The sequence below is a fragment of the Pezoporus flaviventris genome, unplaced genomic scaffold (genome assembly GCF_033815535.1).
Source record: "Pezoporus flaviventris isolate CSIRO_AGI_PZ_B2104156 unplaced genomic scaffold, CSIRO_AGI_Pfla_v1 ptg000036l, whole genome shotgun sequence".
NCBI lineage: Eukaryota > Metazoa > Chordata > Aves > Psittaciformes > Psittacidae > Pezoporus > Pezoporus flaviventris.
The window spans coordinates 44,294,595-44,317,713 of NW_026892584.1; the positions used below are offsets into that span (position 1 = coordinate 44,294,595).

Below are 23,119 nucleotides of genomic sequence, written 5' to 3' on the forward strand. Positions count from 1 at the left end.
TCTTCAAATACTAACACTGTTTCTGGTACTGCAATATGTACAATGATCAATCTGCCACTGTAGTAAAACCCATATACTTAAATACAGACACATTTTAATCAAGAATTATAAATTTAAACAAATTCTAAAAGAAATAAAGCTGAAAATTAAATAAGGGCTAACCTTAAACAAACTTTGCAACCTAACTAACTCTAACCTTTTCACCAGAAGTACCAGGATTTACACAGTTTATGTTAATAATTAATCCACCAAGAACACGACAAAATAAAGGGCATGAATAGATGAGTAAAGAAACACAACATTAAAGAATGCCAAAGAAATTCTACCTTCATTCCCTTGTTCATATGAATCATGAGGTAGCCTTTGTTTACTCTACTGTATGCTATATTTTCCTCACTCCCTGTCTCCCCCACTGCACAGAAAGGACAACATGCATTTAATGAGGAGCTATTCAATATTTTGTTTTCCTCACTCTGAACCATGTGTGTCCTTGTGCTTTATCCAAGAGCTCCTCTGATGACAGGATTATTAAGTCCCTCACACAATTTTCTATGGCACTTATCACCCCAGCATCTGAACACTTCACAAACATCAATCAATTCATGTTTACAGCATCTATGTGAGATCAGGGGTTATTGCCCACATTTAGAACCACAGAACAGTTTGGGTTGGAAAGGATCTTTAAAGATCATTTAAGTCCAAATGCCCTGCCACAGAACATTGTTTTACCAACAACTACCAAAGGCACAGAAAAAATAAAGGGAAAAAACAGTGGCTAATTTGACTCTAATCTTCCAGAAAAATGGACATTCGTTCATTTTACTGAAGCACTGATTCAGCTACTGTGGTGAGTATGCAGCATTTCTACAAGTCACTGACAACTTAAAACTGAAACTCAACACACAAGATTCAAGAAAGGGGAATTCTAGCTGGGGCCTGGCAAAAAGAGGAGAAAAAGGACTAATTCAATCTTTGGCAGGCACAAGATGATACAAATCAGCCATGTCTTGAGGTTAGAATGGAAATCAAGAAAACCAACAAGACGCTGGGTTGCATCAACAAGGACATCACCAGCAGAGATAAAGAAGTCATTGTCCCACTCCGCATTTGTCAGGCCACACCTAGAATACTGGGTTCAGTTTTGGTCCCCACTATACAAAAAAAAAGTGGACAGGCTGGAGAGGGTTCAGAGAAGGGCCATGAGGATGATAGGACTGGGAAGCCATGTGAGGAAAGGCTGGGAGAGATGGGCTTGTGTAGGCCTTGAGAAAAGAAGGCTCAGGGGAGACCTTATCACCATGTTCCAGTATTGAAAGGGTGGCAACAAAGAAGATTGAGACTCCCTTTTTACAAGGAGTCACATAGAAAAGACAAGGGGTAATGGGCACAAGTTACTCCCAGGAAGATTCCGACTGAACACAAGAGGAAAAGTTTTCACAATGAGAACAATCAGCCATTGGAATCATCTCCCCAGGGAAGTGGTGGATTCCCCAGTATTGGACACTTTTAAGATTCAGCTGGACAGGGTGCTGGGACACCCTGGTAGATTGTGCTTTTGCTAAGAAAGGTTGGACCAGATGATCCTTGAGGTCCCTTCCAACATGGTATTCTACGATAAATATTGGGTTCTAACAAAACCTTCCCATACTGGCAAGCAGCACAAAAACTTTACATGACTTTAAGATTGGCATTTTTCAGAAATAGACAACAAAGTTATTGCCTTTAATAAAGGGACTCTTGGACTTCCAACCCTGGAGAACTTTCAGAAGTCCTCTGTTCTCAAGACAGAAGTAAAATTCACAAGTCAGACAACCAGATAAAACCACACAGATACCACTGACAAAAACTGAGGTTTAAGTGCCATGGCTAACATCTTGCAGGAAGTGAGCAAGGGCAAGGGCTGAACAAGAATCCAGTTCTGCCAGCAGCACTGCCTATGCCCAAGGCAGTGCAATCTTTCCTGGGAAACTCCTTCCCTTTATCTCAAGAGCAGGCAATACAAAACCAAAATCTAAATATGCAAAACGACAGATGGCCTTAAAACCTTTTTTGGTAACACTGTATGCCCTTAATTTGATTTTGTGATCGCCACCTTGAAGGCTATTAAGTTAGCAGCAAGACCCAAATGGGAAGTATGTAAGCAAAATCCAAACCACATCAGATTTGTTGCTTTTTGCTCTCGGGACACAGGGAGTTTCATTTGCTCCACCTTGAATTTTCCAGTAGGCCTTCAGAAATAATTACGTAATAGTACATCCTGGACAACAGTGAATCCATGGGTAACATCAATGAGCTTGCCTGAATTTGAACCTGAGGTTATAACTCAAATTAGGTATCATGTAAAGCAGGAGGACAGGACTAGAAGCAAACACACAGACACCCACCATGGCCACATCAGCATAGCCTGCAAGCAGGACATTCTGAAAACTATGCATATATCTATGTTCCTGTGGTTCTGGGGCATGCACTCAACACCAGTGACAACATACGCTCCTTTTAACACATGTTTATTCTCTTTATTTTTTATTTTATTTGAAACTAATCACTAATCAAGGATTTTCTTTTAAAGCACAAAAGCAGCACAAAATCCCCAGTAAAAACACATCCGTTCAACTTCAACACATTCAAATTTGAGATGGTGACAAGTCATCTTCACCTAACCTTTCCAATGCTGAAGTCATTGGCAGCACAGTCCAGAGAAAGGGAGCAGGATTTGGCATTAAAATTCCTCAATAATAACAGGAAAATATGCAAGAGGCATGAACAGCACTGTTGGAAGTTTCATAAACAAACAAAATGCATTTTTAACCTTTTTGTGGCTGTTCCTCCTCTGTCCCCATCCTACGGTAGCTATACAACCACACAGTACATACTGGCTGCTTTTATGTGCCCATACTGCACTTCATCTGATGGGACCCCAATCTCAGCTCAGGTCTCCAAGCATGAAAGTAGCTGAAGTTAATAAAACTTTCAGGATTTTAAAGCAGAAAGTACATTAAGCCTTAATGCATTAACTTTTATTAAGTTACTTAATTTAGTAACTAATTAAGTTAAATTATGGCACATGATCATAGAACATGTACAATTGGAAAAAAAAAATAAAGAAAAAAAAAGGCAAGCATATGCTCCTAAGGTCAAACTATGGCCTCCTTCCCAACAGAATGTGGGATTTTAAATTACTTTTTAATTACATGTAGAAATCCACCCAAAAAATCCACAGTGCAGGTTATAAAAATGCACAGCTAATACAAGGTAAGTTTATGATAAGCTTTCATGTCCCTGAAAACCTTCATTCACTATCCAACACAGCATAACCCCAATACTTTGTCCTGCCTCTGGTTACTGCCCTGTCTCAGCAGAAGACTCCACAGCTGGTTTGAAAGGGAGACACACACTCTTGGAGGACATATCACAAGGATTAGTATTCTTCAAATAGTACAAGGTACAGATTGTCTGAGAAGGGATTATACAGGAACAATATGATAGTCCCTTTGCCCTCCCTGCCCCTGAATTTCATCCAAATAATGCATATGAAGTGTAACTATATCATAGCAATCTCTGAAGAGTCTAAAACAGTCAAGCTATCCGTAAGATTGCTTAGCAATGCTCTTCATAAACAGTAGGAACAATCAACTTTTCTGCTTCGTATCTAAGTCAAATATTTTGTTCCACAACAACTAAAAAACTGCACAGCTAAACCAATCCTTCATTTCTCTGAAACGCTGGACAACTAGGAAATATATACCCAAAGGGCTGAAAGTAAATCAAATGTTTTTGAATGACACCATGCCTTTTCAGCAGGAATAAAACAAAAAGTAAAGAGAATGATGTCCTTCCCTCTTTCTGGAGAATCTAGCATTAATGAGAGAAGCATTAACTGCTCACAGCCTGGGATAACCTCTGAAGTATCACAGAGCCAAAGAGAAAGTTCCAGGAACACTGGGACCTTCTTTCCAATGGATTTGTTTCCTGTTGATTAACTTATATGAACTGCACCAGAATTGCTGTCCAAGCTCATCTTTAATTCAGCATGGGAGAAGTCACACAAGAAAGGTGCAATATATATGTCCTCATCAAGAGGAAAGCTTTCCATGGTGTTTTCCAAATGTGTAACTTCTTGACCACCTGGGCTGAACCTGCAGCTCAAATGGTTCAACCATCAACAAAATCTTTTCCTTTGTTAAGGGCAATCATAAAACTCAAATCTCTAGTGGGTATTCAGAGAATATTTCTCCCTTACCTCTCCAGCTGAAAATACAGATAGGAATTAGATTAACACAGTCATACAATGTAATTTCAACTTCACTCTCTTGGAATCTCTCCTCCTTTCCCAAGTTCAGTTGAAATTAGCCAGCAGAGTGAAAAAAACCTCCTGAGAATTACCATACAGACACAAGCACGTTGACAGAGAGAAACCTAAGAGCAAGCAGCAGACTGCAAATCTCAAGGAACTAACTGGATAATATACCAAAGCTTTACGTTCTATTATCATAAGAACAAACAACACTGACAACCATGTCTCCAGTGAAGCCTAAGTCCCAGTGAGACCTAAGAGATGCTCTTCCTAAGCAGGGTCTTTGTAAGGACATTCTTGTCCCATAAGAAAGGGGGAAAAAAGTTTCAGATGGATTTGGAGGATTCATTGGCAATGATTGCATAGCCTTAATGTTACAGTTTAGATCGGGGTGGTTTGCAAACCTTGCCTTTCCGCTGTTCCAAGTATTTAGCATGGTAAGATTTCATTGTATGAAAAAAACTATTTAACTATAGTAAAAATATAAAATGTGCATTTCATTAATTATTTAAGGTTACTTCTACAAAACAGCTGTGCAATCTAACTAGTAAGCAAGGTAAACTACTTGGTGTGATTTCAACGCTGTCCGAGGTAAGAGAGTCTTCAGCTTCCGAGTTTACTGCTAACCGCTCTGTACCCTTACACTGTGCTGCAGCCTGCTGCACAAACGCACCCTCAGACTCCTCCCTGGGAGCCAATCTTAGAAAATCATATGGCATGAAATTAGCCCAGATATACACTCCTTAAAGCTGAAAGCAGCAGATACCTTGTAAACAAGCCCAGCTAGAGGTAGCTGAGTATTATCACCCACTGATAGTAAATCCTTGCTTCGTTGGTTTTGCCTTTGTAGACACATGCCCCATATTTTCCCAATTATGTTGCTTTCCGCTGGTGTTGCAATAGGAATTACAGACATCTTCGCATGGCATCTCCAACCGCTTGCTTTTACTATGCCTCCTTTGAAGTGCCACTGATTATTTATGACCCACTCAGGGACTCGAAAGACTTTCCCTCCATAGAGGCCTCTACATGTAAACTGAAGTCTGTTCCTAGCAACAGATTATTACTCATGTATTCAGTCAAGCCAAACTCATGAACAGAAAGGGCAGATTTTTATCTTTGGTGAACTAGTCCAAAGGAAGTAGCTCCACCATGCAAAGTGACTGAAGACCCTTTTACTTTCTGGTTATTAATAAAGATCTGTTTGTTTTACCTTCAGAAAGAAGCAGTAACGTTCAGAAGTGCAAGTCTTGAACCCTTCAAAGTGCTGCTGAGATGCCTTCTTTTGGCAAACTGTTTTTCCCTAAGTCTGTCACAGCCTCCCTAAAGGCAACTTGTTGGAATCTAAATCATATCCCTTATATAATGTTGTTTTGGGGTTTTGACTTTTTATAATATTTTCTTTTCCCCTGACTTCCAATGTCTCACACCTCTCAAGTCAGAGAATTTCACACAGCACTTAATTTTGATGGTTATGCTTTCTCCTCAACACTTCATTTACAAGGGTTTGAACATCTTTTTACCCTGTGTCGGGGTGGGGAGGAAGGAAAACATGCATTTTCCAAGATCTTTGTACTAAAATGCTCTGTTTTCTTAAGGTGCTACTTCAGACTGAAGTTCATTCCTTACACATTCAAAATGCTTGTCAATATTGCTTTTGTGGGTGAACTCAGACTGTATGCATGTCAACAGCAGGGGTGGGATCACACAGCAAACATACTGACAGATCTACCCCAACTTCCTGACTTGAGGAGCCAACAACTTCTCTCTGGCAGGAAAAAAAGTATTTTTCATCAGCCAGTAAGCAACAATGGCACATTCTCTGCACTTTCCTGGAGGAAGAAAAGGGCTTCATTAGGTTTCCATCACTTTGAAGGTGATAGAGAAAAGAGGCTATAGCCTTCTGATCCTACATAATACCCAACAGCAGTCAGATGGGTATCAGCCAGTCTTTAGTAAGTGGTATTAGAGCACATGGCATTAGAAAGGGTCTGCACTGCCTGGGATAACACACTGAAACAAGTCCAGCCTTGGGTCTTCCTCAGCTATCAGTAGCTGGAGATGAAGGAATTGAAAAGGGAAAAGCCTGGAAAAGGCTGAACAACTCTGCTCAGAATGAACTAAGCCCAGAGAGCATTAGATCTGCAGAGAACCAGAGACTGACACAAAGCTACACTCGACTGCCACAGAAAGAGTCTTGCCTTGTATGAACTGACACACTGAAACTATATGCACAATAAGGACTCTGCCGAAGAATAATAGCTGCAAGATCAAGACATCTCTTATTAGTTTATTTATGACAACCAGCAGTACATTTTTGTTGTCCAGGGACTTCCCAGTGATCTATTTATAGCTTTTGAAAACATGCCAGGATAAGCATATGAGCATACAAAAGCCACAACACTTTTTAAGGCCAGCAAATGTTGCTGGTTTGTCTTTGATTTACACATCAGTAATACTTTCTATTATAGAAGCATAACAGATCTTCTCATTGCATTAATCAATTTAAAAACGTGATCAGAAAAGTATCTTTCTTGACCTTTTTTTTTTTGGTGGGGTGATAATATATATGTCATCCTGGTACAATTACACAATTTGAGAACTGCACTAACTACATGCTGTTGTTCACAAACACACACATAAATGCTTTCATCAATAGAGCTAAGCCTTGTTCACACAACCACAAAAGCTGACTTGTGGCGGTGCATGATGTATTTGCTTGCCCCAAAATACGAGCCTATCTCACATTTATCTATTCCCACGGGGAAATACAGCGCTAAAGCATACTTACAAAAGTTGGAGAAAACATTCAGTTTTCAACTGGTTCCCAAGTTTTCCCACATTGAATTCAAAATCATAATCCTTAATGTAAAAAGGGGAGTGATAAGCTTGGAAGCTCAGGAAGCTGGTGCCATGCCTCTCCATCACCCCTGGGTACACTGCTATGCAGGAAGCAAAAAATATTATGGGGACTCAATGGCTCCATTGAAGTCAAGCGGCTGGATAACAATTCAGTCTCTAAAACACGCAGCCCGTAAGCACATCCCAGCCAAAATCTACCTGTGCAATGCCCAGAAGCCTCCAATGCTGTGCAAAAGCCATGTTGTTTATACGGCGTGTTGCAGCAAGGCCAGAAAGGAAAAGCTTTTCCAAAGCAGGGTGATTCACACGCCTCCCTGCCACCCAGAACACCAGCCACGCCGCAGCCCCAAGGTTGCTTCCCACAGATAACGGGGCTGTGGGGAACGGTTATCGTAAAAACAACATGAGAAACACAAGCTGGCTCAAGAGCTGCACTGTACCTGGGAAACACATCCAGTGCATAAACATAACCTCTTCCTACCCACTTGGGTAACAAGGAAAGCAGGCAACAGGATGACAATTGCTGTCGTTTCACTCCTACAAGCCCTTCTGCATTTTCACACGAAGACGCCTCTCTGTGTCCCCATTGCCTCGGCTACATCAGCTGAGACAAGGCTAGTGGCCAGGCACAGCGCTGAGTAGCCACACTCTGCCTGGCTTCCTTTCAGAAAGGGGAAAGAGGGCAGCGTGGCTACAGCAGCCCTAGCACTGCAGGGCGCAAACAGACCTCTGACCTTCAGGCGTGCAGTTCCCATCACAAAAGTGAAGTGGGTCCCACAGCTCATTGCTCCCCATCCTCAGCGCTTCCTGGCTCAGGGTCAGTTTTTACAATAAAGAAGGGAAGGGGGAGGGTATTGCCTGCAATCAGAGCAAGTTTAACCTTCATGCTGGGGACTGCCTGATGAGAGCAAACTGGACAACACTGCTGGCTTTAAGCAAGCAAGAAGTATTGCCGGAAGTTCTTTCTTCTATTTACAAGTGTTTCTTTCTTTCCCCTGGATGGCAACTGAGATTCTTTGGTTCGTGTTTTAATAGAGATTCACAGCCAGCTTCCCATTAACACTGGAGCCACTTCACATGGTGTAAAAAGGTATTTAAAGTAGCAGTATGTAATAACTATACCTGCTTTATATTAATGACATGATATTAATGAGAATCAGGCTCCCAGGAATATTCTTCCTTTGAAGGAACTGAAATGTTTCTTTTCCACTGCCTTCCTAATTCTCTTTTCCCCAAAATAAAGGGAACAGTAGATGGTTAACAAACAGATTATTCTGTTGAGTGAAGCTCGCCTAAGGAATAAAAAGCCTGGAGTTACTCAATTAAATTGTGAGGCTGTTCTTGTTCCCAAAGATCTTCCTGAAGAGCAGTAATTTGTTCTTCCAGGAAATTAAGCGAAGGGAAAGGTAAGGATAGTGGCAATCTAAATGCAGGTGTTTTCACTGAAGCAGGGACTTGTCCTTACTGAGCAAAATCACTGGAAGCAGCAGTGCAGTGTTTGCACAACAGACCTCTGCGCACAGAGCCATTGAGGCTGCCAGGAAAGGGAAGGAAAGTGAAATGCAATGTGTATTTGGGAGCCAAAAGAGAAAAGGCATGTCTCATGCTAAACCTATCTGCTTTGGCAGTATTCCTGTAAAGATCACAAACTTGTTTTGATCACTAAATACAGCAGAGAAAAGGAATCTACTGCAAGTAGCTCTCTCCAGCAGTGCTTGCTGTTTTACGCAGTCAGAAGAACACAAAAGAGAGATTTGTCAAGCAAACTGCAAATGAAGCTTGCCAAATTTGAAGGACAAATTCCAATTTAAATAATAGGTCCTAGACTGGCAGCCGTGAATTCATCAACTTCTCTCTCAAGTATGTCCAACAGAGGCTACAGCAATGCAAACTATCACTCCTCCCCCAGCACACCTCCACTCTGACACGGAGGGGCTGCCTCTCCAAAATGTTTTCCACGTCCATGTAATTCTTCCAGCTGAAAATACCCTCCAAAGTGCTAGCCAGGGTCTTGTTTGGTTGGTTTTATACCTTCTGTCCCATGTAATTCAAGGTTTGTAGGCAAAGGAGCAAGTGCAGCACATGCCTGTGCTGGTTCTGCACACACGAAGAGAGCCCTTTGATGATGGTGTCTCCCACACTGACCACACAGGACCCTCTGCACCAGGAGAAAGCCAGTGCTTCACTCAGGCAACTCAGGAGAGCTTCTGCACCACTTGGCCAGGTAAAGCACTTGTGTTTGTTGCTTAAGAAAAATACAATGTGTTTCTGTTTTCAAAGAATTAGCTGACCACACAAATCTAAATCTCTGATTTATAGCATAGTTTCAAACTTGTAGAATAACTTCTTGTGCGCAGTGAAAAGCAGGCCAAACACTGTTATTCTTACCAGTACTGTTGTCACAGAGGATCAAACAGTCAGACTGCACACAGACAACCCAAGAGAAAGAACTTGGTGCTACTCAATAACCTGCTAGAATAAACTATGCAAAATAACAGTACTAAATAAACTATGCAAAATAACAGTACTAAAAAAAAAAAACCCAAACCAGTGGCAATTGCAAAGCCAAGGACTCCATAGCAGAAATAGCCCAGACTAAAGGATGCCTTACGTATTTCACACATTCACCTTCCGCATATGCAGGATGACAGTCTCCTCAACAGTGTCTGAATCGCAGAGCTGTTCAGGCTGCTTTCTTTGAGAATCAAGATTTCTTACAACATAGACAAAAGAGGACGAACGCCCATGAGCCCCGTGCATCTCCCTCACGGAAAGGCAGCAACATTACTAACACAGAAGTTACTTTTACACAGGTTCAGTCAAGCAACAGAGAATGCGTGTTGCGTAAACAGAGCTGCCATACCGTTCCCTCCTGGGCCAGGCAGTGAAGCAAGGCCACAGCCAAGCAGGTGAGTAAGCTGCGAGCCACAGCTGGCTGCCCAAGCCAACTCCAGCCCACCAAAGCATGGCTCTGTACCGTTTGGAGAGACACACCTCTCTGAGTCATCATCCAGTACGAAACGGCAGCAAGGAGCTGTCGTGTGACCACCAGTGCAAGTCCCTGGAACAGGATATGCTTCAATTTCCTTACAATCATGCACTGGCTTTCAGTACAGTAAACTCCTGGACTGGCTTTTCAGAGAATCTTTGGAAGAAGAAACACGTTCAGAGTCACCTCCAGGCTTCTCAAAGGTGAAGCTTGCAAACATTATCTGTAAACAGAAATTATTATTCCAAGTCTACCTACAGCATTAGTAAGGCACAACTGCTCTGCAGAAACAATGTTTGCTCACACCTGCATTACACAGGTATCTGCTTCCTCCCCCTTAGGAACTGGTGAAGTGCCCTGGGCATGTGACTGGGAAGAAAATTCAGATTCAGTCTTTTCACTCCTCCAAAACGAAGCTGACTCTTCTCTTGCTTCCCTCTTACAAGCTCTGCTTTCCCCATCCCGGGGGTATTTCATCACCAGCATCCCACCCAGTTCCACGTAAGAAACAACACTGCAAACAATCTACCAGACACCTTTTTTTTCCTCTAAAAAAATCCAAACCCCCAAACCAAAACAACCCTAAACCTGCCAGTCTGCAAACAGACTGTAACCACTTGTTACAGTCCAAGTGGTTGATGAAGCAGGATGACAATACCAGGAAATACCTGGAACTGATCTTCAATGTTTATTTTTGGAGACTGGCTTTTCTCCCGGTTCTTATTTAATAGTTTGCTCTTTCCCTCCTCTCCCCAGCTGTTCTCCCTGGGATCAAATTGCAATTTGTTTCACCTCTTGGAGTTCACCCATGGACCTCCTAAGCAGAGCTTAAGGAATCAAATCCTGGCTCAGGCAACACATTCTTTCTGTTTCACAGTTACCATGTTCTTTCTCATATATCAAAAAAGATAGGAGAAAGCCCTGGTATTTGTCTGAAATCAGAAATGCGCAGGATGTGTTTTAACACTGAGTACTTGCCTGTACTCCGTATCTCTGCTGTTCAAGCAAATTCCTTCAACAAATTCTCCCCCTAGACAGCTCATTTAGCAAAAGAAGTCTTTCTGCTGTAAACCAGTTCTCCCCACAGGAGGAATTTCATCCTTACTCTATTTGGTTTACCTGCACAGATAAGTTAGACTTTTTCCAGAAAACCTAGTGATTTTTTTTTCCAGGCCGCTAAATAACACAGAAGTGCCAGTAGCAGTCCAGAGCAGAGCAGGTCACAGCTCCCTGTGCAGCTCCAGAACTCCCCAAGTTTGCATTTAGATATGTATTGCAAGGTTTAGATATGTCTGTTTAAAGAGTCTCCTCCTATCATCTGAACACCACTGAACAATCACACATGTTGTCTTAAGCTACTACAAGCCTATATATAGGCTATATATATATATATATAGGCTTGTATATATGTTCCTGAACTATGGATTTTTGGAAGGGAAAGGAGGATGAGTAACGAGCTATGTAATTTTGCAGAAAGTTTTCACAGAAAGGAAAGGAGCACCTACTGGGTTCTGTCCATCTCCAGGAGCCAGGCAGCCAGTCTCACCCGCAGGAGAGCAGCAGATTACAAGGCAGCTGTGAGGAGCACGGGCAGGGGAAGGAACAGACCTCCGAGAGCCTGCGGTCGTCCTCATTGCTTCCATCTCTGCCACTAACCTGATGTGCGACCTTGAAAAAGCCACTCCACAAATCCCCTTCAGCCTCTTATTTATAGCAGAAGATTGTCTGGTGCTGTGGGTCCAGCCTGAAGCTTTTCCGAATCCAATGACCGACCAGGGGAGGAGGAGGATGGCTTTGAACTGGACATCGCAGTCTGCACTCCAGGCACACCACCTTATGCTGTGCGACCTACACCCTACACGGAGATTCAGAGTCTCATAGAAATGAGGACACTGGGAGCCCTCCTAGAATCTCTGCTCAGATATGAGACACTTTGGCTGAGATTCAGCTCTCCTGACACTAAACAGCTACACAAGAGATGCCTCCATGTGCATTCATTGTTTGAACTCTGCAGAAACAATGGAGAGAAACAGGCACTTTTAAGGCAGTGCATCCAATGATTTTTAGATACCCAACTCACAAGGGATGAATCATGGCCCAAAAGTGTTTGCTCCTCTCTAGTGACTATGAAAGTAGTCTGGAGAACTGTCTCTCATGCAGATAATTATGTTGTAGTTGGGCAAGATTAATTTCACCCTTTTAAGTTGGGGGAAAGGAAGTAAGTAAACAAGCACCCCCTTCAGTTTACACTTGAGAAAGGTCGATTCCACCAGGGATACACTGTGCAAGTGCTCTGTGCTTTCCTCCCTCATAAACATCTTGTCACACACACACCATGAAACCACCTCCACAGAGAGGGTTCGGCTTTCCTAGAAAAGCTTCATTTAGTCATTGAACTTGAAGCTTTTACCAACTACTCCTGCAAGCAAAGCTCCATGTTGCCCACTACACAAGAGCCTCTAAGAAGCAGGACATGCTGCTTGTGGAGCAGTTTCATTTCTCTCCCTGTATAGTTTTGGTGGTTATTGTCAACACAAGCCAACCCAACACGAAACACAGGTGTCATTAATGCAAACTGTACTGAACCCATTAATGAAATATCTCTACCTTTTCAGGGCCAGCTCTATGCAGGCTGCTTGCCACAGACTGACAAGGCACATGCTCAGCAGCATATTCATTCTCCTCCCTGCCACACCTTTTCACTCCATCATTCACCAACTTCTTGTCTTTCTCCTGGCAACCAACAGGCCAAAAGATTCAGAAAGCAAAACTTTTTCCTGTAAAACCCATATTTCTGTCTCCTCCCTACACTTACATGAAAGGAATTACAAGTGCTTTGTTTTCCATCCTAATTGTCATTTCCTTTGATAGAACTTACAGCCTGAGTCTTAAAGCTCCATTAAAAAGCTCTAATAGCATTCTTTTCTCTTCTTCGCCATCCCTGGCCACAAACAGTACTTCTCGTACCAGGGTCAGCAATTCCTTAAAAGCCTCTTGAGCCAATCTGTGCCACTATATTGTGTAGGGACTTATCAGCAGGCTGCAGGAAGGTCAGAAAGCAAACATGCATCCCTACAAGAGACCAGAGACCAAAGTTAAGTCCATAGTCAAAGCTCTGCCCCATTTCCCCTCCTGTGGGGAGATAAGAGCCTGTTCTGCACCAGCCCTTTCCCCAGCACAGATTTCTGCTCCCTTCCTGTGTGTGCAGCTGAGCTAAACAGAAGTGTTTTCTCCACCCCCTCTTCTTTACCCATCCTGGCCCTTTCGCATCTCCATAGAAGCTGCTTGCTTCATCTCCTGCTACAAACACTGTGATTCAGGTAGTGCCTGTCTTCTTCATTTCCCCACAAACACTGGGATTTTTGTGTGATCCATGAAGGTCACAGGAAGCTGGCCAGTATTCAGAGACACTGTTAGCCTTCCCATTTCCACTCTGCAATGTCCTTGCAGACAGAATCTCCAGATATCAGGGGTCTGTCCCCTCCCAAGCTGAAATACATTCATCCTTCACAGTGACCACTTGCTGATGACACCCTTCACGCTCCACAGGATGGAAGTCAGCCCAGGAAAGATTAAGACAGTCAAACCCATGTCCTGTGGGGTAACATACACTGTATTTTTGATTCTTAGTCCAGTAGTTGTAGGTGCTACTGCAGGTATAATCTCCTGCTCCTCCTGGGGAAGCTGCATGTTGGCAGAGGAAGAAGCAGGGTGAACACAGCCTGGCCCTTAGCATGGACATACCATTTTTACTCCCAAACATATATTTACACTCCAGACCAATTCATCCACATCAGCTGAAGTAAAAAATTCTCCCAAACCCAATTGAAGCCTTGATCCCCTCCACAAAGCACAGCTGGGAAAAATCAAATCAACCTCATCTCCCAGTGGCTATATGGACACCTGTGTTTCAGTTACAGGAGTCTTCAACCTGCACCAGCCAGGGATGAAATTCAGGCAAAGAAAGATTAGGTGAGAGGTGTATGGAATGTCACCTTGCCTTTAATCACATCTTATGGATCCAGCCCTGAAGCATTACTCATACAGCACTCCACACGTATAATCCCACCACCTAATCCGACTACTTGTTCAAACAGGCACGTTGCTAGGAGTGGGTCCTTGCCACCACTGTCTACATTTCCAGCATTCCTCCAAGACCACGTCCTCTCCCACATCTAAGAGTCTCATGACAGTTCAAAACAAACTGCAGGAAAGCTAGAGCAAGTGTGGTGGCACACAGGGCTCATTCCTTCGACATGAGAAACAACACGGACAGACCACTGCAACCTGACGGGTGCTCTCCCACGCTGCCAGATCTTGTTGGGGAAACACTTCAGTTGTGGTAAGCAACAGATAATCATCTCTGCGCATACACAGAAACAGCATCTCAGCTGGTAGACTTTTAAAACCGGTATTTATTGTGCCCCAGGGAAGAAAATGAATTGGGTAAATGGGCTGAAAGCCACAGCTTTGCGAGGAGGAGTTTGGATGTCTCTTCGCATCTCTCCATACAAACCCAGCCAGTGAGAGTCCAGATCTAAAACAGAGCCATAGTTGCTAAGAAAACAGCACTGCAAACAGATGTCAGGAGATGATTCATGCAGTAAGGGCATATCCCTGTACTACAGATAAACCAACATGAATGAAGCTCTTTATACCTGATCTTCCAAGCTGTGCTACTTCATGCCTCCCTTTGGCTTTTTGCTTTAGTTCATTTCTATATTCAGATGGCAAGAAAACCAAGCAGGGCTGAACTCATCATTTAGAGAATTAATTACTGGTAAAGGGGTTTTGAAGTGTGTATAAAGAGCTCAGTAAAATGGCTAAACTGTGGTCCATTTTTCCCCCAAACAAAGCAGTTTTCTCCTGATATATGGAGCAACTTTGCCCAAAAACCTATCAGAAGAAATAAGCTAAACCCCACAGTTAAAACTGCAGAGGAACAAACAGTAACATCTTTTTCTTTTGTTACTTTCCCTTATACCATAAAACTTCAAATTAACAGCTAGGGAGATAAAGCATTTTCAGCCTATTAGATCATTAGCCAGTAATGCATGCTGCTTCTTGAATTACTCCATTGTGTCTATGCTCAAAATCTGTGCCTGATGGAAAAAATAAAAAGTAGCTAGCACACTGCAGGACTTGCTGAGTGCTACTGACACCAACAAAGTTCTCATTTACTTTAATGAACTTTGTTCAGATTTAACTGGTGAAAAATAAGTTCCTTTGCCCCTCTTAAACCATCATGCTCAACTTTTAGCACGGTATGACACCAACAGCACTTAAAATACAGTTTCCTGAACTCATCTGTAAAGAACTGTTTAAATAAAGGAACTTTACTATACGTTTTTATTGATAACTAGGGTAAAAAGGCAATTATCGTTCATTACCTTGTGTTATGAAGGGAAGAACAAACACCATGTATACTCTTCTGAATACACGTTTGTACAGCACCCTGCACAAGGGGGGCCCAAACTTCACCATAGTACACAGCAGTACAGGGCAAAACGTTGATTCGGGTCACTGCTGATGTTTCACCACCCCTCCAAGTTCCCAGGTGTCACTGCTCATCCTTCTCAGCTTCAGCAGATCCTTGCTGCCATTGCTTGCAGATGCCAAGGCTTCTGCTCCCCTACTGCCTCACACTTGCTCCACACTACCCCGTCCTCTCCTGCTATGCCATGCCTTGTTCTGCATCAGAAATCAATTATTTAGGCTGCCCTGATTTCACTGTGAGGTGCCTGCCTGTGCGCCTGTGGGGTGGTGGATACTGCTATTGTGGGCAGCACTACCAGCCGCCACCGTGCTCCTTCTCAGAGCTGTAAAGCCACCCCAGTAGGAGCTGAAGGCCACAACTCAGCTCACCAGGCACCAGAGGCCGCGTATGTGACCCCTGCAGAAACTGCGTTTTGAACAGAGGTGTAAACAAATGTGCCCGCCAAGATACAGTTTTGTCAGCTTGGCCAATAGCCACCATGATGAGCTAAGATCCTGCACATGGCACTCACGTCTTGGTCTGTCTGCCCTGTGATGGGAGATCATCCTGAAAGCTGACAGGGAGGAAAACATGGAAATGATGGAAAGAGAGGGAGAGAAGGACATGAGGCACCCTGACAGAGGGAAGTGGAGGTGTGAGTGGAACACGGTGGCTGATCTGACACAGGCTGGGAGAAACTCAAACAAACTTGCTCCAAGTTTTTTCTCTGTACATTTTGAGTAACTTTAGCATGAACCTGCTCTACCTCCCAACTCCTCCAGCAGCTCTCGGGCAAAACAGAGAACAACAACAACCCTGTTTTGAGGGGACAGGCAGAGCACTGAGCCTGGCTTTAGTCATGGAGGTGAAAGGAGGACAGCGCGCCTGCTCTTAAATCCTTACACAGGCAGCACCTGACACAAAGTGAGCACCAAGTTACAGACCGAGAGCCCTACATGCAGCAGCGCCCTGAGCTGCAGTAACACAGATCCGTAATAACTGCTCTGAGAGGAAACGGGAGGCTGCCAGGAGCCCTTGTGAGAGGGAAGGGAGGGAAGGCAGGAGGCAAGCCGGCTCACAAGGCGGGGAAGAGAAAGAAGCCCACATGCAGTGAGAACAGCGAGCGTGAACCCTCAGCAGGACATATTCTATCCAGGGCAGAAGCAGCAGCAGCGACTTCGGGCTCATAAATACAGCGGCTGAAGAAAAGCCTCCCTGCGCTTGTACCTCCTGTGGCTTTCGCAGGAAAGCAGTCACTCCTTTTACCGAAAACTTTGCCCGAAAAGTATCCCCCACCAGTTTTCACAGGCATAACCCAAGAAACAGCGACTTTATAAGCGACGATCCATGGCACCTGCCCAGGACGGGAGGTGCAGGACAGCCCCGTTTACCTGCGCGCTCCCCGTCACCCACAACGAGCCCACTCTGGCTTTCAGCGGGGGAAACTGTCCCGCAGAGCCGGACACCGCTCCGGGGAGGCAGGGCGCGGCGGAGGACCCACAGGACCCGCTCCCGCCGCCGGTAGAGCCCCGCCGCTCTGCCCCCCCTCCGCCAAGAGAATTGCCGCCGCTGCCTCGTTCCGTTTCCCCCTGTCCCCAGCAAAAGGGCTGGGGGGGCAGCCGGGCCGGGGGGACAACATGGAGCTGCTCTGGGAGCGGGGTCCCGCAGGGCACGGGCGGTGCCGAAGGTGACGCCGGCACCGAGGGAACAAAGGAGGCGGCGGGGAACAAAGAGCGGCAGGTACCGGCGCGGCGGAGCAGCAGAGGGGAGCGGGGCCAGGCGGGAGGCGGCACCGGTGGGGCCGGGGCCGGGGCTGAGGCTGGGGCGGGCAGAGCAGCCGCTCCCCGGACAGAGACGCGGCCGGGCCGCGCAGCAACTTCCCGCGGGCGGGCAGACTCACCGCGGGCGCAGTCCCGGCATCGGCGGCGGGCGCGGGTGGCGAGGGCGAGCGGGCGGTTGGGAGGAGGAGGAGGAGGAGGGACCGGCCGCTCCCCGCCCCGACCACTGCCAGCGAGCGAGCGCGCTCACCGCCCGCGGGCGGGAAGACGGCGCGGCTGCGGCCCCCGCAGCCCAGCCCAGTCCAGCCCGGGCCGGCCGCGCTCCGCCTCCCGCCGCTGCCGCGGGAGGGCCCGTCCTGCCGGATGGGGATCAGCGGGGCGGGCTCTGAGCCCCGCACCCAGATCTGAGGCAGGCAGGAGCTGCCGCGGCTTTGCTCCCTACCCTGGGGCGGCAGTTCCCTGCCAGAACCCCCCAGTAACCGGCTGCCGTGCGTGTTCCGTGGGGTGCCCCAGCGAGAGAAAGGGGAGGACCCCCGGCTCCCCAGGCACGCATGTCCTCAGGCTTGGGTTTCATGCTGGGAGTTCCAGGTGTTTTCCCTCCCAGCGCTAATCGGGACGGTGCCGCTGCTCCCACCCCCTGGGAACAGCCAGGCAGGTCCACAGAGTGTGTTAAGAATCGGTTTATGGGCTGGGAAGATTTGGGGTCCCTGGTGATATAAAGAAATAAAATACTTCGCAAATCTGCAGCACCCCTGAATCAGATTTAGAAGGTATGGAATATAAGTGGGTACAAATTGGAGACCTCTCTGGTTCCTACACAGCGACCATAGCTCTCCTCAGGCCCGGCTCCCTCCAGCTTACGCACGCATCCCAGGCATGAGCACTTTCCCTCCTCTTCCAAGATTCAGACCTCCCTCAGTTTTAGGGACAGTATCACCTGGACTTGCCCAGCCAGAACTCTAGATGGGGACCAGGTATGTGAACATGGAGCAAATCAGGGGCTCTTCAGAACTTCAGAGGAAGGGTTTTGGAGAAAGAAGGAATTTATTAGATTGGCTCCATTTGATACTGGATAATTTTTGGCTGTAACAAAGTGAGAGGACACAAATACTGAGATTGAGGTTTGCTTTACCTACGCAGAGGTTTACTGGCTATCCAAAGAAAACTGGAACTTACCAAAAGCTGCTTCCTGCCAGTGCTAATACATCATATTTCTCCTCCACCTGTGCTGATAAAACATTGACTTAAACGTGGAACTGAGGTCCTGTATTTGAAGGCTACAAAGCCAAATACACTTACTTGCTCAAGCTTTTACCCACAGATGTGTCTGAAGAAACTCTGCCAGATTTGGAGCCCAGATTTTATGTAAGGAAATTTTTCTTCTCCAGGCAAAAGTGACCCCTGCACCTTTTTGAGTGTTATTTCAGCTGGAGCCCAAGAACAAGGACACATCTGTCAAAGCTGGTCAGGATTGCCCTGAGTTGGAAAACACCTGCAGCAATTCATGCTGTCCTTGCAGCAAATTGACCTGTGAGTGCTCTTTGTGTACTTTGTTTACCTGTTTTATTGAGGATTAATTAGTGTTTGTATTCTGACACAGTTGTTTTCAATACTCCATGGACATGGTTGAAGGCAAAGGACTGCATTCAAGCTGTGCTGTAGTCTCCTAACTTCTGTGTTACGGCTGCTTTAACATGTCCTTGAAGCGAAACAAGCGTTTCTGACTGATACAGTACTTTTGACTGCCAGATTTCAGTCTGTTTAAGAAAGAAGAAGATGCAGTTTCAAACCCAAGCTCTATTACTTGAAGAATTATTTCAAACCCCTCTTGATCATCTGAATCTCTTCCACCTGCCATCAAATTCAGAAGAAGTCTCATGGAGTCTTGAACTTTTCTGCCTTGAAGAACACCACCTGCACTGTCACTCCATGCTCCTCTCACCAGTTTAACCCTGCTATGTATCACAGAGCTACACAGCACTGCAGGCACCTGCCAGGCTTTGTCAAACACCAGCACAGGTCCCACCCCAAGGTGCTTGTTTTCACTTAAATTATGCATTTCATAACTACCTTGTAAACCACTTTGAAGATACGACACTAAGTATTACTAACACTAAATGGTATTATTGGACAGGCATAATGCAAGCAATTACATAGTAATACTATTTAAAATAGGTGCATGACACAAAGGTAGAATTAAGTCACATATGCCTACTTTACATACATATTTCTTGGCTCTTGATTACTTAGTACAGCCTGGCACTCTGAAAATTCACTTTCATCTCTTTTTACACACAGCCTTCCAGCTAGGAGCTGCTAAAGCCCTGAGCTCAGACTAATGCCTTGAAAGGTATATGGGTGCTGTCAGCAAAGCTAGCAAGTGACTGCCATGGGGTCAGCCTTTGTGGAAGGTGAACAGATGAAAGTTGTGTGAGCAGGGCTCTCGCCTACTGCCCACGGGTGTCCAGAACAAGATGCCTGCATGGATACATGGCGCACTGGGGGAAAGACTTGCAGAGCAGCAGTGCAAGCTATGACCAACAATTTGAAGATAACTCTGGTGAGGATGAGAGACCCTCACAATTCCCATGTGACTCCTCAACACATGTATGGTCAGTTAAGCAGTGTGTCTTGCCCCAGCCTTCCCACACCACCTTTGGCAGCAAACTCGAAGCTGGGTATCTCTCGTACAAGGCATCCAAGTCGCTCACACTTGCAGACCCCACGTGGGTGAACGGCATGAGCTTTGTGGTAGGATATTCCTTTTGTAATGCAGAATTTGCACTATTAGATTCCAGCATTGGAGGGAGATCAAATGCCCCAAGTCCACTGGATAGTGTTAACTGTGAAAGGTAGTGATGGCTGTGTAAACCGAGTTTGTTTGGATACTTCAAGTCATGTTTGCTCTGTAGTCTGCTACAAACCTTTGGCCTAGTGACTCTCCTCTTTCCCTGTGTGCATCGCCCTGTGCCATGCTTGCACAGGGGAGCTGGAAGCCAGAAGAAAAATTAGCCTGGAAGAAGAATACTTGTTTTCAGCTGGATTGCTCCCAGGATTTGATTGCAGTGTGGACATACACTAGTCAGCATGACTAGGGGGCAGCAGGGTCCAGCACAAGGACAGGAATGCACAGCACAAGCTGGAGCTGGGAACAGGATGATACAGCAAAAGAACAAGGCATCTGTGCCATGCCAGAAACATCAGCCTCCATGCTCAGCTGTTTTCTACTCACCCCATCCCTCACAGGAGAGAGAAGGATTGGGAAAGAGAGGGAGGGGTGAGAGTAGGAACTCACGTTTGGACTCTTCCACCTTCCATGCTGCTGGCACAGGAAATAAGGAAATAAGAAAATAAGACAACAAGGCTGTGGTTTTGCAGACATCATTTTTGGTAGCAGCACTTTGATGGAGTGGTTGGGTTATGCTCCTTCACTGTGCGGGTGCAGCTCTTTGTGCCATTGTGTCGTGAAACAGACCGGGAGGCTTCTTTAAAAAAGCGGCGCACTCCCCACCTGAGTTATTTTGGCTCAGTTCCCAAGCACAAATCACCTCATCTCCACTGTGCAACTGGAGGAAGAGTGTTAGAGTAGGAAAGTGTAGCCAGAAGCAGGCAAACAGGGGTCTGCCTAAATCCGCAGTGCCTCTCCCCATGGCCCAAAACCTCAGGGAGAATTTCTCTTCAGCAGTCACAGGCAACTTGTTTGTCAGAACTGGAGACACCAAAAAAGAGGAAAGAAAGGTTGAATCCATGTAGGCATGTGCAGCATTTGCATACTATTTTCCTGTGCAAAACATAGAAGGAAATCTGACTGTAGTCATGTTAGAAATGCTCACTCTTCTCCTCCCATTTAATCTAAACATTACGTATGACACTGTCTCCAGTGCGTAAGATGGCAATCCAGCAGACAGACCACTTAGGCATGGATGCTGCCTTTAACACCTGATCTTTCCTGCTGAAGTCAGTGGAAACATGTAGATGACTAAAGCTGTACATGCTTAAATGCTTTTGTTAGGTCATGGGCTAATTTAAGGACAGCAGCAGAGCTCCAAAATTGAAAAACAGGTTATTAACACTGAAGTCACAGCAAATCTGTAGTAAATCTCCTGGAATAGGTTCATAATTAGTAAATCTACACTTCTCAAAGTAAATATCCTAACCTTTTCTTCAGTTCCCTTTCTCCCCTGAAGACTTCTACACTGACAAATTAGTGACTGAACCTTACAGCAGCATCCATGAGCCTACACTTACATCTTCCTGTACAGCATTGCATAAGTGGGGTGTTTCAAGGGGGTAGCTATCTTAATGTTGAACTGACAGTTTGATGTGAACCCCAAAATCTTTCAGAGCAGAGGCATCGGCCTCCGCTCATGCGAAGTGTCTCCTGAAGACAGGCATCTGCAATCTGAACCGGGCAGGGCTCATTCTGCTGCATTTATAATGCTGGCACTGTACATGAATAAAGGTTTCCAGTCTACATTTTCCCATCTTCCAAAGTGCCCCACTTTCTTAGTTAGGTGCAAAGTAAGTTTGTTACACAAAGAGATGTAACTTCAGGTTCCACCCTGAAAATCAAAATTCAAAGCTGAGCTCTCCCAGCCCTCAAAACCAGCTAAGTGGAATCTCTTGGATCACTTGTTTCTACTTGAGGAACCTCCAACCTGTCCACCTCTTGCATCAGCTGCTAAAGTGCCTTTTTGGATCCCACCTGAAGCCTTGCATTCCTGATGGGCTTTGTGGGCTTAGCAGACTGTTCTATGAATCTGTTAGGCTCCTGATAAGACTGGGTCATGGTCTTATGGACCTTTAGACCTTAGCAAGATCTCATCGCTAAACTCACAAAGGTTTTGGGCTCAGAATCCTCTTATCTTAAACCCAGAAGTTTAACCACTTTTTTTCACTTACATTAGCCATTCTAATAAAAAATATCACCTCTCCTATCCTTAGACTGTCGCTGCTGCAGCACTTGTACTGCAGTGTATTTGTAAGAGCACTGTGACGAGGCTGCGGTCGAGATCACACTGGTCCTATCCACTTACCCTCATGCTCCGAGGTGGACTGATACCTTCCAGGCACACTGTACCCACCACCAGTTTAGCATCTCAGTTTTGGCTCTATTTTTCAGAAGCTGGGTGAGAGGAGCCTGCCAAGAAACACTATTCAGGTGACCATAGCAGAAGCTGGAAAAGCAGGGCATAGGTGTCAAATGCCAGGTCTGGATTCAGAAACCTGCAGGATATACAAGGAAATGACAGCCACTGGTAAGCAGCTTCTTTGCAAAATAGCTCCAATAGGCCATCTGCAAGCCCCAGTGCTTGTAAAGCAGAACTGGACAGCAAAAGGCACCCAAGGTCTTATGCACTGTTTTAGTTGATGGCCTCCTCTCACTTCTGAAGCCCTTTTATTTAGGCTCAGCCAAGACCTACAGTAGTTTCACTTTAAGCAGAGGCTATTTTAATCTCCTGACAGCCTTTTCCCTTTCCTTGCCACCTCCAGGAAAAGCCTCTTTCTCCGTAGTTGCAGGTCTTGATAGTTCTAGGACACCTGGGCTGAGGACTACAGAAACAACATCAGCATGTGCCTCCCGCTCACACTATGCAGGGCACCCTTCTCACACCTCCATCATCAGAGTAGGGCTCCCTCCAGCAGCTCTCAGGCAGCAGGGGTTTGATTTGCCTCTGCTTCCACTGCAACACATACATGTCTTGGGTGGCTACAGCCAA

General features: G+C 45.4%; 1 protein-coding gene and 1 long non-coding RNA gene across 5 annotated transcripts in view; both read right to left on the reverse strand.

Annotated features, from left to right (window-relative positions):
• Nucleotides 1-17,667, reverse strand: part of SYNE2 (spectrin repeat containing nuclear envelope protein 2) — a 185,554-nt gene extending 167,887 nt beyond the window's left edge. For all 4 annotated transcript variants that reach the window (XM_061464199.1, XM_061464198.1, XM_061464197.1 and 1 more), the window contains exon 1: nt 17,522-17,667. The gene's annotated coding sequence lies outside the window, so the exon portion shown is untranslated. The remainder of the gene's footprint in view (nt 1-17,521) is intronic.
• A 4,823-nt stretch (nt 17,668-22,490) lies between these two features.
• LOC133274672 (uncharacterized) overlaps nt 22,491-23,119 on the reverse strand; it is a 28,111-nt gene continuing 27,482 nt past the window's right edge. The window contains exon 4 of the long non-coding RNA XR_009745206.1: nt 22,491-22,625. This is a non-coding gene — a long non-coding RNA (uncharacterized LOC133274672). The remainder of the gene's footprint in view (nt 22,626-23,119) is intronic.